The sequence below is a fragment of the Phyllobates terribilis genome, unplaced genomic scaffold (assembly GCF_046119375.1).
Source record: "Phyllobates terribilis strain yellow unplaced genomic scaffold, ASM4611937v1 Scaffold_4__5_contigs__length_816908805, whole genome shotgun sequence".
NCBI classification, from domain to species: Eukaryota; Metazoa; Chordata; class Amphibia; order Anura; family Dendrobatidae; genus Phyllobates; species Phyllobates terribilis.
In genome coordinates, this window is record NW_027362764.1 from 405,894,688 (window position 1) to 405,909,517 (window position 14,830).

The following is a 14,830-nucleotide window of genomic DNA, read 5'->3' on the forward strand; positions in this document are numbered from 1 at the left end:
ACGTTTCATTATTTTAACCCAGCAACAAGCCAATAGGTGGAAGAAAATTGTTCACAGAAACATCTTTAAGCTAAAAACTCTTCTATGATTAAAAAATAGAACTTTTCATAGATGTCAGAAACTGTTAAAATGTTATTTATTGAACATTTTAAAAATTCTGTTCATTGTATTTATTGAATTACTGGTTTTACAAATGTCACCCGGCTGTGAAATATCATCCACTAGAAAACCTTTTCAGTAATATGTTTTATACGCAACAAACTCTCAACTTTAGCTTTTAGTACATTTGATACAAAAGGTTTGTAGATTCTCTTGGGATTTTATGTCGTAAACACCGTAAATTGTATGTTGGCAAAATCACCATAAATGTTCAGTGTGTGTTTTGCATATGGATTTTCTGAATTGTTCTTCCAATTTTTATGTATTTTGAGTAACTGTGTGTACAGCCTTCCATATTTTACATGTGATTTAGACAGACTTAAAGGAGTTCTGTGGGAAATAAAAATATATATATAATTAAAAAATAAATTATTGGAAATAACTTGATAACTACTTTTATATATTTATGCTTACCTTGCCTAGGGTGCAATTATGAAGTTTTTTAAATGGTTGCCTTCACATTACCAAACACAAAACCTGTCATAGTCACGCAGCAGGACAGGTTGTGGGGGTAGAGAAAGCTTTCCTGCCTTCTCTGGCCATTATCTATGAGGAAAGACAGGAGGAATGTATATAGCGAAGCTGATATAACATCTCAGCTGAAGCACAGGCAGGATGTTATGATGAGAGAGTAGGACGAACAGGACAAAGTGAATGCTGTGGGACACGTAATTTTCTAACAGAGTGAGCATCAGCAGTTACACTCTTTATGTTAGAGAACGACATATCCCAAAGCCTGCATCTCATATCATTTCGTCCCTTCCCTCCTTTCTCCTCACAACTTCAGAACCAGCTGCCTGTGCTTCAGCTGAAATGTTATTTCAGCTTTGATATAGACACATTCCTCCTGCCTTTTCCCTAGCTAATGGCCAAAGAAGGCAGGAGAACTTTCTTTGCTCACTTAAAGGAAACCTGACCGGTCCCCCATGCCCTCCCACTCACCACCATTAGACTATTTGTTGCTAAATACCCTGCCTAACCAGCCCTCTATAGTGTTTAACAGTTAGACCCATGTTTAAAAAAGGCTGTATAAACTTTGTTTCATATGCTAATTAGCCCTTTGACCAGTCCATTGGGCCTTGCTTTCCCCAGATTAGTTGTCCCTCACAGCCCCTATGGACAAGATAACATGATTTGCAAGAGCCGGTGTCATCGCCAGATCTCTGCAAAATTTGTGCATGCACGTCGATTTCTTCGCCCACATCATTGTTCCTCGGAAGCTGGGTGTATGACTGCTCATGTCCGGCGTTGACGCCAGCTCTTGCAAATCATGTTGTCATGCCCACATGATTTCTTTATTTCTCATACAACTACTTTAACTTCCCATAGGTGGAAAAGTGTGGCACAGTATTCACTAAACCTCTATAGCCCTTCCTGCCAAGATTCAACAATTTGTCTCTTTTTATTTTGCGACTATTCCAAATGTTTACCTCCGGGACCAAATCTATTTCAGTAGACACTGGTGGGTCTGTGTTTTTATATGAAAAGGACAGGACAATTTTCCAAACATGCCTGAAGTTTGAGAGATTACCTTTTTATATGCATTTCTTAAAAAATTTCTTCAGGAACATCAGCCTCGGATATAGCCAATTATATATGGCCAATATGCTATTACAGGATTGTCACCCAGCTTAATGGCAAGTTATGCCCTGCTATGGTTTCATAAACCAGCATTTTGCCATCCAGTGGCCTGAGAAAAAGCTGACAATCCTATAAGAGCTGGCGACTATCAGAAATTGTCCCTCTTAAAAAAGTTTTGTCTCTATAAATTAATAGCAATTGCCAGATATAAGGTTATTATTAGGATTGCTACCTTTTCAGTTGGTAGTAATAATAATAATATTAATATAGCACCAACATATTCCGCAGCACTTTACAATTAAGCAGGGACATGTACAAACAATAAAGACATAACAAAGTAACACATAGTTCAATAGTTACAGGAGTGGGGGCTCTACTCACAAGCTTACACTCTATAAGGAAATAAGTGGGACAAAATAGGTAAAAAGTGCTGGTCATATATAGTCCAGCCATAATTCTAATAAATAGTGGTTCTAATATAAAGCTGCATGATCTGGTCATCAACCAGTATCTGTCTAAGTACAGTTACCAAGTGCTATTGAGTGCAGGGAGAATATGGAGACAGATTAATAGAAGGGCCCAGATTCTGAGGAAAATTTAGAAAGCAAGAAGAGTTAGATTAGTGAAGTGAGGTGAAAACCCTGTCTAAAGAGATGTGTTTTTAAAACACACTTAAAAATGTGTGAGGTATGAATCAGATCGTCTGGGATAGTGCAATCCAGAAAACTGGTGCAACACAAGAGAAGTCTTGGAGACGAAAGTGGGAGGTTCAGATCATGGAGGATGTTTGTCTTAGACCAGTTGTAGAACAGAAAGCATAGGTAGAGGGATAGACAGAGATGAGGGAGGAGATGTTGGGTGATGCAGAACTGTGGAGAGCTTTTTGGGTGAGAGAGAGAAGTTTATATTGTACTCTGTAGCGATGGATAACGAGTGCAATTACAGGCACATATGACTTAAGCACAGGAGCACTTTTTCCTCCATCCTCGTCCCAGCGACTTAACGGTAAAGACTCGGGAAGGGTCGAAACGTCGATCTATTTCTGATCTATGTCGCATATGTCCTTACACCTTTAGTGTTTCACTACATGTCTGCCACATGCCTGCACACTAAATCAACTAACAGCAACTCCACATACCCACTGTGTGCACACCAATTTCCTCTATCTAGCACGAGGTGGAGGCATCGGTTTAGTGGCTGGACAGAAATATGACCCAAGCTATTGCATTCATTGACACCCTTGAAATTGTTCCTGAAAATGAAGTATTTCTCCCAGAGAATTATTGCAATTACACATGTCTTGTTATACACATGTTTATTTCCTTTGTGTGTATTGGTACAATGAAAAAAAAACAGATAAAAAAAGGCAAATTGGACATTATTTCACACAAAACCCCAAAAGTGACAGGAACAAAATTGTTAGCATCTTAAACTTAATATTTGATTTTTCACCCTTTGGAATAAATAACTTCAATCAGTTGCTTCCTATAACCATCAAAAAGCTTCTTACCCCTCTCAAATGCAATTTTGGACCATTCTCCTTTTGCAAACTGCTCCAGGTCTCTCATATTTGTAGGGTGCCTTCTTCCAGCAGAAATTTTAAGCTCTCTCCACATGTGTTCAATTGGATTTAGAGCCGGACTCATTGCTGGCCACTCTCCAGCGCTTTGTTTCCATCCATTTCTGGGTGCTTCTTGAAGTATATTTGGGGTCATTGTCCTGCTGGAAGACCCATGACCTAGGATACAAACCCAGCTTTCTAACACTGGGCACTACATTACGACCCAAAGTCCGTTGGTAATCTTCAGATTTCATGAAGCCTTGCACACAGTCAAGGCACCAAGTGCCAGAGGCAGCAAAACAACCCCAAAACATCTTTGAACCTCCACCATGTTTGACTGTTGGTACTGTGCTCTTTTTTTTATAGGCCTCATTCAGTTTTCAATAAACAGAAGAATCATGTGCTTTTCCCAAATGCTCTATCTTGGTTTCTTGTGTCCACAAGATGTTTTTCCATAAGATTTTTGACTTACTCACGTACATTTTGGCAAACTGCAGTCTAGCTCTTTTATGTCTGTGTCATCAATGGGGTCCTCCTAGGTCTCCTGCCATAGCGTTTAATTTAATTCAAATGTAAACGGAAAGTTCTCACTCACACTGATGCATCTTGAACCTGCAGGACAGTTTGCATTTCTTTGGAACTTGATTGGAGCTGCTTATCCACCATTCAGACTACTCTGAGTTGCAAACTTTCATCAATTTTTCTCTGCCATCCACGCCCAGGGAGATTAGCTACAGTGCCAAGGGGTTGTAAACTTCTTGATTATGTTGCGCACCGTGGACAAAGAAACATCAAGATCTTTGGAGATAGACTTGTAACCTTGAGATTGTTGATATTTTTCAAAAATTTTGTTTCTCAAGTCTTCAGACAGTTCTCTTCTCATCTTTCTGTTTTCCATGCTTAGTGTAACACACACAGACATACAATGCAAAGATTGAGTCAACTTCTCCCCTTTTTATCTGGTTTCATTTGTGATTTTCATATTGCCCACACCTGTTACTTGCCACAGGTGAGTTTGAATGAGCATCACATGTTTGAAACAAAGTTGTTCACTCACAATTTCGGAACTGTGCCAACAATTTTGTTCAGCCCATTTTTGGGGTTTTGTGTGAAATTATGTCCAATTTGCCTTTTTGTCTCTGATTTTTTTGTGTGTTGTTTCAATACACACAAAGGAAATAAACATGTGTTTAACAAAACATGTGTAATTGCAATAATTTTCTGGGAGACATACTTCTTTTTCTGGAACAATTTCAAGGGTGCCAACAGTTTGTCATGACTGTATATGCCCATAAATTGCACAAAAGTTGTATTTACTTCATAACTATTACCTGTGATGTATCTTCTTTAAACATTAATTTTACTTGTGGTAGAATAAGACTATAAATTGACAATGATTTGAAAACCTGGACTAACCCATAATAGAAGGCAATATGACCACTTTTTATTAATGCTTATTGCACCCACTCTTCATGTTTCCAGCACTCATTGCGTCTTCTTTTTTTTCTGTTGCTAGACTATAATACCAGACTATAAACCCAGTAAATTTGCATTTCCATACCCTACAGATTAATTTTTAGACTGCGCCTCTTTAAAAGAGACCAATTCAGAATATTTGTATCTATGAGTTATTTTGACACATCCTAATATAATATGTAAAGTGGCCTTTGGCCAGAGCTTGGCTTTAACTTTATTTTAAATGCATAGTAATACTATAATCATTTCTACTTTATCTACTATTATGTTTGTTGCCATCGAGAGTCGCTGCATATACCACAGTATAAACTGAAAAAGAGGGATTGAGGTTATGTTTCCTAAATGAATTTTAGCAAGAAATGATTCCGACATATATCTGCCTAGTAATGAAATGTAGAAATGATGCTGTGATTGATGTTCTTTGCTATAAGAAATCTAATTGTGGCAATTATAATGGAAGTAAATGATAGCAATAACAGTTTGACAAATGTGTGTGCTTCTGTGATCGGTGTATTGTGGATGAACCTGTCAAGCTCAGTACCGTCAATATTTCCTTTGTTCTCAGATAGGGAAACAAGTCGCTGTGTTGCATATGATTGTTTGCTAACTTACATATTATTATGGTTTCTATAGGAGAAGCCCTATGTTCTGAAAAAAAAGGAGGATTTCATATTGGAAATATATCATTTTTTTTAGTTGATGATATTTAATTTTGTTGCAATTATTATTAACTATTGAAGGAATAGAAGAATCCACACTATCTATAAACAGAGAGATAGTGAGGGAATACTTAGCTAACATAAATGAATTCAAGTCTCCAGGTCCAGATGAATTACATCCTAAGGTACTAAAGGAGATAGCAGAGGAAATTATTGAACCACTCTCCATAATCTTTGAAAATTCTTGGAGAACACAAGAAGTCCCAGAAGACTGGAGAAGTGCGAATGTTGTTCCTATCTTCAAAAAGCAGAAGAAGGTGTACCCAGGGAACTATAGGCCTGTGAACCTTACTTCTATACCAGGAAAGATCGTTGAACAAATTATTAAACAACATATATGCAAGTAAATTTATGAGAATGAAGTAATTAACCAGTGCCAGTATGGGTTTGTAACTAATAAGTCATGTCAGACTAACTTAATTTCCTTCTATGACAGAATCACTGACTGAGTGGATCAGGGAAACGGATTTGACAAAGTATCTCATACCATCTTTATTGAAAAAATGACCAACTATGGAAGGCAACTGTTGGGTAGATTCATAACTCCCTGAGTGATCGGACCCAAAGGGACATAATAAATGGTTGCACATCCAGTTGGAAGAATGCCTCAAATGAGGTACCACAAGGCTCTGCCCTGTGTTGTTCAATATCTTTATCAGTGATTTAGATGACAGAATTGAGGGTAAACTGATTAAATTTGCTGATGGCACAAAGCTAGGAGGGATAGCCAATACTAGAAAAGAGAGAGAGAGGATTCAAAAAGATTTAAACAAACTGGAACTGTGTCGAGCAACTAGCAGAATAAAGGAGAAATGCAAATGACTACATCTGGGCAAGAAAAATGAAAAAAATCATATTCAGAATGGTAGGAGTAGGGCTAAGCAACAGCACATGTGAAAAATACTTGGGTATACTAATAGATAACAGACTGAACATGAGTTAACCGTGTGATGCAGCAGCAAAAAAGGCAAACACAATTCTGGGTTGCATTAACAGAAGCATACAGTCTAGATCACGTGAGTAATTATCCACCTTTACTCCTCCTCTGGAATACCGTGTCCAGTTTTGGGCACCACATCTTAAAAAAGACATGAAGAAACAGGAGCAAATTGAGAGAAGAGTGACCAGAATGGTGACCAGTCTGCAAACAATGTGCTATGAGGAATGGTTAGAGGAATTGGGAATGTTTAGCTTGCAAAAGAGATGACTGAGAGGAGACTTAATAGCTGTCTACAAATATCTCAAGGGCTGTCACACTGTGGAGGGATCAGCTTTATTCTCATTTGCACAAAGAAAGACTAAAAGCAATGAGATGAAAGTGAATGGGAGAAGATACAGATTAGATATTAGAAAAAACTTTTTGACAGTGAGGGTGTCCAATGAGTGGAACAGGCTGCCACTAGAGGTGGTGAGTTCTCCTTCAATGTAAGTCCTCAAACAGAGGCTGGACAGACGTCTGTCTGAGATGGTTTAGTGAATTCTGCATTGAGCAGGGAGTTGGACCAGATGATCCTGGAGGTCACCTCCATCTCTAACATTCTATGAAGTGAAAAGTGTATATTGCCAGAGAAGACAAGTTGTTGAACTTTGTGTGCATGTATTAGGTTATGTTCACATCAGGGATTTTTTTTCTATTTTGGTGGTCTGCTCTGTAATAGGAGCACAAAATCAACATTAAAAAAAAGAGCCAGACCCTTATCATTAGGTGCCAGTGTTGCCAGATGTACCACATTGATTATAATTGTTATAAACTGCTACAAGCACTAAGGAAAGATAGGAAAACTGTTCCTACAATAGGACTAAGCTGATTCCCTGCGATGCAGCGGGGGACCTGTTCCTTGTGAGCAGACCCGCCTAAGTTCTCGGCTAGTCTGAACGCAGACCTATAGATATAAGGGAGGGGTCCCTGCAAGAACTAAGGACTGGGATATAGTTGAACACCTCCTAGCAGAAATTGCAGCAGAGCAAAGACAAACAAACAAAAAGTACTAGTGGTCAAAAGACCAAGCAAACTACAGAGTAAGGTACAAGGCACCTGGGTAGCTTAAGAGTAAATGTAACACTAAAGTCCAGCAAGGCAAGAAGGGCGGAGCTGGATTAAATAGGCAGAAAGTCATGTGACCAACAAAATAGAAAAAAAACTAACAGGAGGGTTCTAACAGTACCCCCTCTTCTATGAGGATCCTCTGGATCCTCCAGGCCCAGGTCTATCAGGAAACCTCCTGTGAAACGCTCCGACAAGTGTAGGAGCAGAAACATCATCCGCCCTTACCCAGGAGTTATCCTCGGGACCGAAACCTTTCCAAGCTAGGAGATACTGCAATCTCCCTCTATGCCATCTAGAATTAAGAATGCGAGAAATTTCATATTCACCGTCTTCCACCACCGGAGGAACAGAGACAGTGGCGTCCCTATCAGAAACATCAGCTTTTTTCAATAAGGAAACATGAAACACCGGATTAATCTTCCAGGAGGTAGGAACCTCCAACCTAACAGCAGATTGGTTAACTACCTGAAGCACCTTAAACGGACCTACAAACTTCGGGCCCAATTTCTTAGAAGGAATCCTCAACCGCAGATTCCTAGAGGACAACCAAACCATGTCACCAACCGTAAACAAAACCTCTTGACGTTTCCTGTCAAAGTACCTCTTGGATTTTTTGTTAGCCTCTTGAATAATCTTCAAGTCCAAACTCTCTCCAAATCACCGGAAAAATTCTCCTCCTCCGGCACAGCCGATACCAATTTGGAGAATGACCCAAACGACGGATGTCTCCCAGTGCAACAAAAAAAAGGAGAACACCCAGCAGAAGAGGATGTATGGTTGTTAAGAGCAAATTCAGCCAGTGGCAGAAACTCAGACCACCCCTCTTGATTGTCAGCTACAAAACAACGCAAAAACTGTTCAACATCCTGGTTCTTTCTTTCTGTCTGTCCATTAGACTCAGGATGATATCCAGATGAAAATGACAAATGAACTCCCAACCTGTCACAAAAGGCACGCCAAAAACGAGCCACGAACTGAGGTCCCCTATCGGAAACAATGTCGGTAGGAACGCCATGGAGCCTGACAATTTCCTTAACAAAAGCCTTAGCTAGTGTCTTAGCGCAGGGAAGTTTGATGAAGGGAACCAAGTGACACATCTTGCTAAAACGGTCCACGACCACCCAGATGACAGTGAAACCCTCAGAGGCAGGAAGGTCAGTAATAAAATCCATAGCAAGATGCGTCCAAGGTGCACTAGGAACCTCCAGAGGGCAAAGCAACCCCGCAGCAGGAGCATGTGAAGACTTAGATCTAGCACACACAGTACATTGACGGACCCACTTAATGACTTCCTTCTGCCACCCAGGCCACCAAAAACTGCGACCTACAAGTCTCTTAGTCTCCGAAATTCCTGGATGACCTGCCAACCGAGACTCATGACACTCCACAAGCAAATCTCTCCTAAAGTTCCTAGGCACAAACAACCTCCCATGGGGAGTGTTAGATGGGGCATCCTCCTGGGCTTTCAGAATCCCATCTTCCAAAACGGAGTCCAATGCTGCTATCACAACACCTTCCTGTAAAATGCTCTCCTCCTCCTCGGTACCAACCATGGGAGAAAAACTGCGAGATAAAGCATCAGCTTTTACATTCTTGGTACCCGGGATGTAAGTAACAGAAAAATTAAACCGCGAAAAAAAAAGTGCCCACCTAGCCTGACGGGCATTCAAGCGCTTGGCAGCATCAAGATAGATCAGATTCTTATGATCAGTGAAAACCTGAATGGGAAATTTAGCACCTTCCAAGAAATTACGCCAATGTTCAAATGCGAGTTTGATAGCCAGCAATTCCCGATTACCGACATCGTAATTAAGTTCGGTCTCAGAAATTTTTTTTTAAAAAAAAGCACAGGGATGTACTCCATCCTTGTTTTCCTGAGACAAAACAGCACCGACCCCCACCGAAGAAGCATCAACCTCGACTAAAAAAGGCTTGGTCTCATCAGGCTGCATAAGGATGGGGGCAGAACTGAACCTCTCCTTGAGATACACAAAAGCTTCAATGGCCTCAGTAGTCCACTGGACCGTATTCGCACCTTTCCTGGTGAGATCGGTTAGCGGCTTAACAATTATAGAAAAATTCTTAATGAATTTTCTGTAATAATTGGCGAAACCCAAAAATCTCTGTATCGATTTCAAACCAATAGGCCTAGGCCATTCCTGTACCGCCTGAACCTTCACCGGGTCCATCTCAAAGCCCTCGCTGGAGATAATGTAGCCCAAAAAACTAATTCTCTGCACAGCGAACTCACATTTCTCCAGCTTAGCAAAAAGTGAATTGTCACTTAACAACTGCAATACCTCACGTACACTCTGCCAATGAGACTCCAGATCCGGCGAATAAATCAAAATGTCATCCAAATACACCACCACATTCTTACCGATCAACGGTCTTAGGATGTCATTAATAAGGTTCTGAAAAAACGCTGGTGCGTTGGTAAGACCAAACGGCATAACCAGATTCTCAAAATGACCCACCGGAGTGTTAAAAGCAGTTTTCCACTCATCACCTTCCTTCATGCGTAACAAATTGTATGCCCCCCGGAGATCAATTTTAGAGAACCACTTGGCCCCCACTAACTGGTTGAACAAGTCAGGAATTAATGGCAGTGGGTAGGAATTGCGTTCTGTAATTTTATTAACTCCGCGAAAGTCCAGACATGGACGTAAACCGCCGTCCTTTTTTTTTACAAAAAAAAATCCAACAGCCATAGGTGACTTAAAAGGTCTAATGTGACCGGCGGCCAAGCTTGTCTGTATGTATTCCTCCAAGGCCTTTCTCTCAGGGATAGTAAGATTAAATAAGCGACTCTTGGGAAGAGTAGCTCCAGGGACAAACTCAATAGTACAATCATAGTCCCTATGAGGAGGCAAAACTTGCGACTCCTCCTCAGAAAAAACCTTCCAAAAATCCTGAATAGGTACAGGTAATTCCCCTCTTTCCACAGCAGCAATGCGACCGTTACAACATTTATCATAACACTTAGGACTCCAAGACTTAATTTCATTGGTAGACCAGTCCAGTACAGGATTGTGCAATTTTAACCAAGGTAACCCCAAAACCACTGGAGAACGCAAATTATTTAATACCGCCAAATGCAAATTCTCTTGGTGAATACCATTAATGGTGAGGGGAAATTCAAAAACCTTGTGAGTAATACATTTCAAGGGAGAGCCATCAACCACAACCACAGAAATAGGAGATGACAAAAGTTTGGATTCTTATTTAAATTTTTCCAAAAATCCCTCATCAATTACATTGAGTGTAGAACCGCAATCCACAAATACCCGAAATTCAATCAACTCCTCCTGGAATGAGGTGCTTCCAGAAAGAAATACTCCTTTTGAGTTTAAACAAGCTATACGGGCGTAACTGACCTCTTTTTTTTTTTTCTTTGTTCAAACGAAGCACACAGTTCTTAATAAAGTGGTCAGATTTACCGCAATAAAAACATAATCCCTTAGCAAACCTGCGGTCTTTTTCCTGAGAGTGGGGTGACATCGCCTCAATCTCCATCGGTTCTCCAGCTTCCAAGCAGACCCTCTGAAAACTCGGAGCTGCCATAGCAGTAGATTTCTGTTCATTAATCCTAGCACGCAGTCTCCTGTCCACACGTATAGCTAATTGCATTGCCTCCTGCAAGGTTCCAGGTTTGGGGAAGGCAATCAGCAGATCCTTAACCCTTTCACCTAGACCAGCAAGAAACAGACATTTTAATGCCGAGTCATTCCATTCCACTTCAGCCGACCATCTTCTGAAGTATGTACAATAATTTTCCACATCACCTGATCCCTGCTTCAAACGTCTTAATTCAGTTTCAGCAGATGAGACTCGATCAGGATCATCATACAACAACCCCATAGCAGAAAAAAATCTTCCACAGATCTAAAACACGGATCATTAGGTTGTAGAGAAAAGGCCCATCCCTGTGGTTCTTTGCGCAAAAATGACATTATAAACCCAATGCGCTGTGATTCATTCCCCGAGGATCTGGGTCTTAAACGAAAATATAATAAACAAGCGTTTTTAAAGGAAAAAAAATCTTGCTGTTTACCATAAAAAAAATCTGGCAGTCCTACCTTCGGTTCGACAAAATGCGCTCCAGGACAGCTACTCACGTGTTGCTGGAGCTCGGCCACCTCCAAAGACAGTCCCTGCAGGCGTTGAGCCAACTCCTGAACCGACATCATGCTGAAATCTGGATTTCTTTCCTTAGAGTGTTTTATTTTTTGGCTGGACTTACTGTTATAAACTGCTACAAACACTAAGGAAAGATAGGAACACTGTCCCTACAATAGGACTAAGCTGATTCCCTGCGATGCAGCGGGGGACCTGTTCCTTGTGAACAGACCCGCCTAAGTCCTCGGCTAGTCTGAACGCAGACCTATAGATATAAGGGAGGGGTCCCTACAAGAACTAAGGACTGGGATATAGTTGGACACCTCCTAGCAGAAACTGTAGCAGAGCAAAGACAAACAAACAAAAAGTACTAGTGGTCAAAAGACCAAGCAAACTACAGAGTAAGGTACAAGGCACCTGGCTAGCTTAAGAGTAAATGTAACACTGAAGTCCAGCAAGGCCAGAAGGGCGGAGCTGGATTAAATAGGCAGAAAGTCATGTGACCAACAAAATAGAAAAAAAACTAACCGGAGGGTTCTAACAATAATGGAGTCCATTGGGTTTCCATTATGTGGCCATGAATGCAGTTTCCAAAACCAATGCGAATAGAGCACAATCAGCATAATGACCAATGTTTTATTGGAGTCATTGTCATCCTGTCAAATAATTGCTACTGATAATACATATGATTATATACATGTTATCATTACATATAAATATCTCTAGTTCCTGCCATGGATTGACAATACCTAGGGATGAGCAGAACAATCTGCTAAAAATTGACTTCAACTGGAATTCCCTGAAATTTGCAGGTCATGGCGAAATTAAACAATATTCGATTCCTGCGGATCACAAAATAGAAATGAAGAAATGCCTACCACCATTTCACACATTGCTGAAGATTGCATCAGCCAAAGAGCATGCTTATGACATCAGATGCAGACGCGCAAGCTTCCCCATAATGCCTTGCAGCTATCACTTTGCATAATCTAGTGCAACCAATTTGGTGGACCTTCACAGGGACTATAATAGATGAGGACAGCGGCATTTTAGGATTTTACAGTCTTGAGATAGGTGGTCAGAGCACACAGCTCATCAATACTGATAGTGACAGAAAGACCTAAATTTGATTGCAGCACTAAAGAACATTAAAAATGATAGTTGTAGTGTCCGTCTGTAAATAATAATACAAACAAATCAAATGATAGAGAAGTACAGGACCTGCAGAGTCAGTGTGACTGTGAATTGAATGATCCATTATGTACTATAGTACAGCATCTTAATAACAGCTTGGTAACACATTTTATTGTTGGCGCACTGCAAACAAAGAGGGCAGTTTAATACCCGTCTGTCCTAATTCTGCCACTAAAGAAAAATCCTGAAACCAAAGCTTGTGTGTCAGAGAAAGTATGCTTCCTGACTTGTGAGATGGACAAGCTTCAAGTGATATTTTTTTTTGTATTTATTTTGTAATTTTAAAAAAAAAAAAGAAAAATGACAACATTCCAAAATTTAAAAAGCACCAGTCCACCTCATAAATTGTACATGTAGAAAAAAATGTTAATTTTTTTTGCACAGTTCTTTGTTGTAATAGTCCAATATTACACCCGTACACACCACCTGTTGCAGGTGCTTGCTTTTCAGATATGAACCTTCCAAGTTTTTATGTCCCATTTTTTTATGTAACAGCAAGAAAGGTTATTTTTTTAAAAAAAGGACACATTTTACTTTTTGTATAAGATGAGATTGTCAGCTCTCCTCCTCCTTTGGTTACCGCGTCCTCTGGGCTGCACCGATCCACTGGGTGAAAGTCGATATGCACAAAATAATAAGCATCCAGCTCCTTTTTGGACGAACGATCCCAGGAAATCCAAAGTTTCTTAAAACATCCGTTTATTTCTTCATATTAAAAACAGGTAACAAGAAGGTCAGGCAGTTTGGATACACTCATGATTGCCAACAAGGAATAGAAACCTTGTTTTTAGGTTTCTATGCCTTTTTTGCAATTATGAGTGTATCCAAACTACCTGACTTTCTTGTTACCTGTTTGCAGGATGAGCAGTTACGGTGTACTCGATTGAATAGGAGGCTGATGTGCAGTACAACGCGGCGGCCACTACCACTTGACGGCGGAGCCCCGCAGGTGAGCACCCTTGGCCGGTGGCTGCCGCCGGCACCGATAACAGCTGATCGGGCATCAATGTAAAAGTAGTGGACAACCCCTTTAAGGCTGATGCTTTATCTCGTTGTTTTCTGAGGAAGGAAGTAATTGTGAACCAGTTCCTATATTCCTATATTACAGATGAGTGTAGTTATTGCTACAATATGTTCTGATATGGAGAGGGTGGTCATAGAGGCTCAGGGGGACGCCTTTGCTGCCTGTCCTTCAGGTAAACTGTTTGTTGCTGTGAACCTCCATCTTAAAATTTTAAATGAACATCATGATTTAGTCCAGGCTGGACATCCTGGACAGATCTTCTTACTCATCATTTTTGGTGGTCTAGGGTGCACCAGGATGTTCAGGAATATGTAGCTGCCTGCACATTCTAATCCCCACATACTCGTCCGTCCGGGGCTCTTCAATTTTTGGCAATTCCCTGTAGACCATGGACTCATTTGTAGATTTCATCACTGATCTACCCATATCAGCAGGGAATACTGTAATATTTGTGGTGGTAGATAGATTCAATAAGATGGGTCATTTTATTGCGCTACCTGCTTTACCAAATGCCAAGACTTTAGCGCAAATTGTTATTAAGAAACACGTGAAATTACATGGGATTGCATCTGATATTTTTTCCGACCAGGGGGTTCAATCCATTTCCAAATTTTGGAAAGCGTTTTGTGATTGCTTAGCGATTAATCTTTCACTTTTGTCCACCTTTCATCCACAGTCTAATGGGCAAACTGAAAGAGTGAACCAGAACCTTGAAACATATCTTAGGTGCTTTGTGTTAGAGAATCAGGAGGATTGGGTTTCTTATTTACCTCTAGCTGAGTTCACTGTGAATACTCGTTGTCATGAGTCTGCTGGCTAGTCCCTGTCCTTTGGGGCATACTGTTTTCATCCTCAACTCTGCTCCTTCAATAGGAATTGTTCTTCAAGAGTACCAGAGGAGGAACAGTTTTCTTTGTCCATTACAACAGTTAGGTAAGGGGTTCTTAATA

The 14,830-nt window shown here is 40.4% G+C and overlaps 1 protein-coding gene across 1 annotated transcript in view; it reads left to right on the forward strand.

Annotated features, from left to right (window-relative positions):
• The window catches only part of LOC141265457 (dynein axonemal heavy chain 5-like), a 526,560-nt gene that overhangs the window by 494,359 nt on the left and 17,371 nt on the right, over positions 1-14,830 (forward strand). The gene's annotated exons all lie outside the window — the stretch shown is intronic.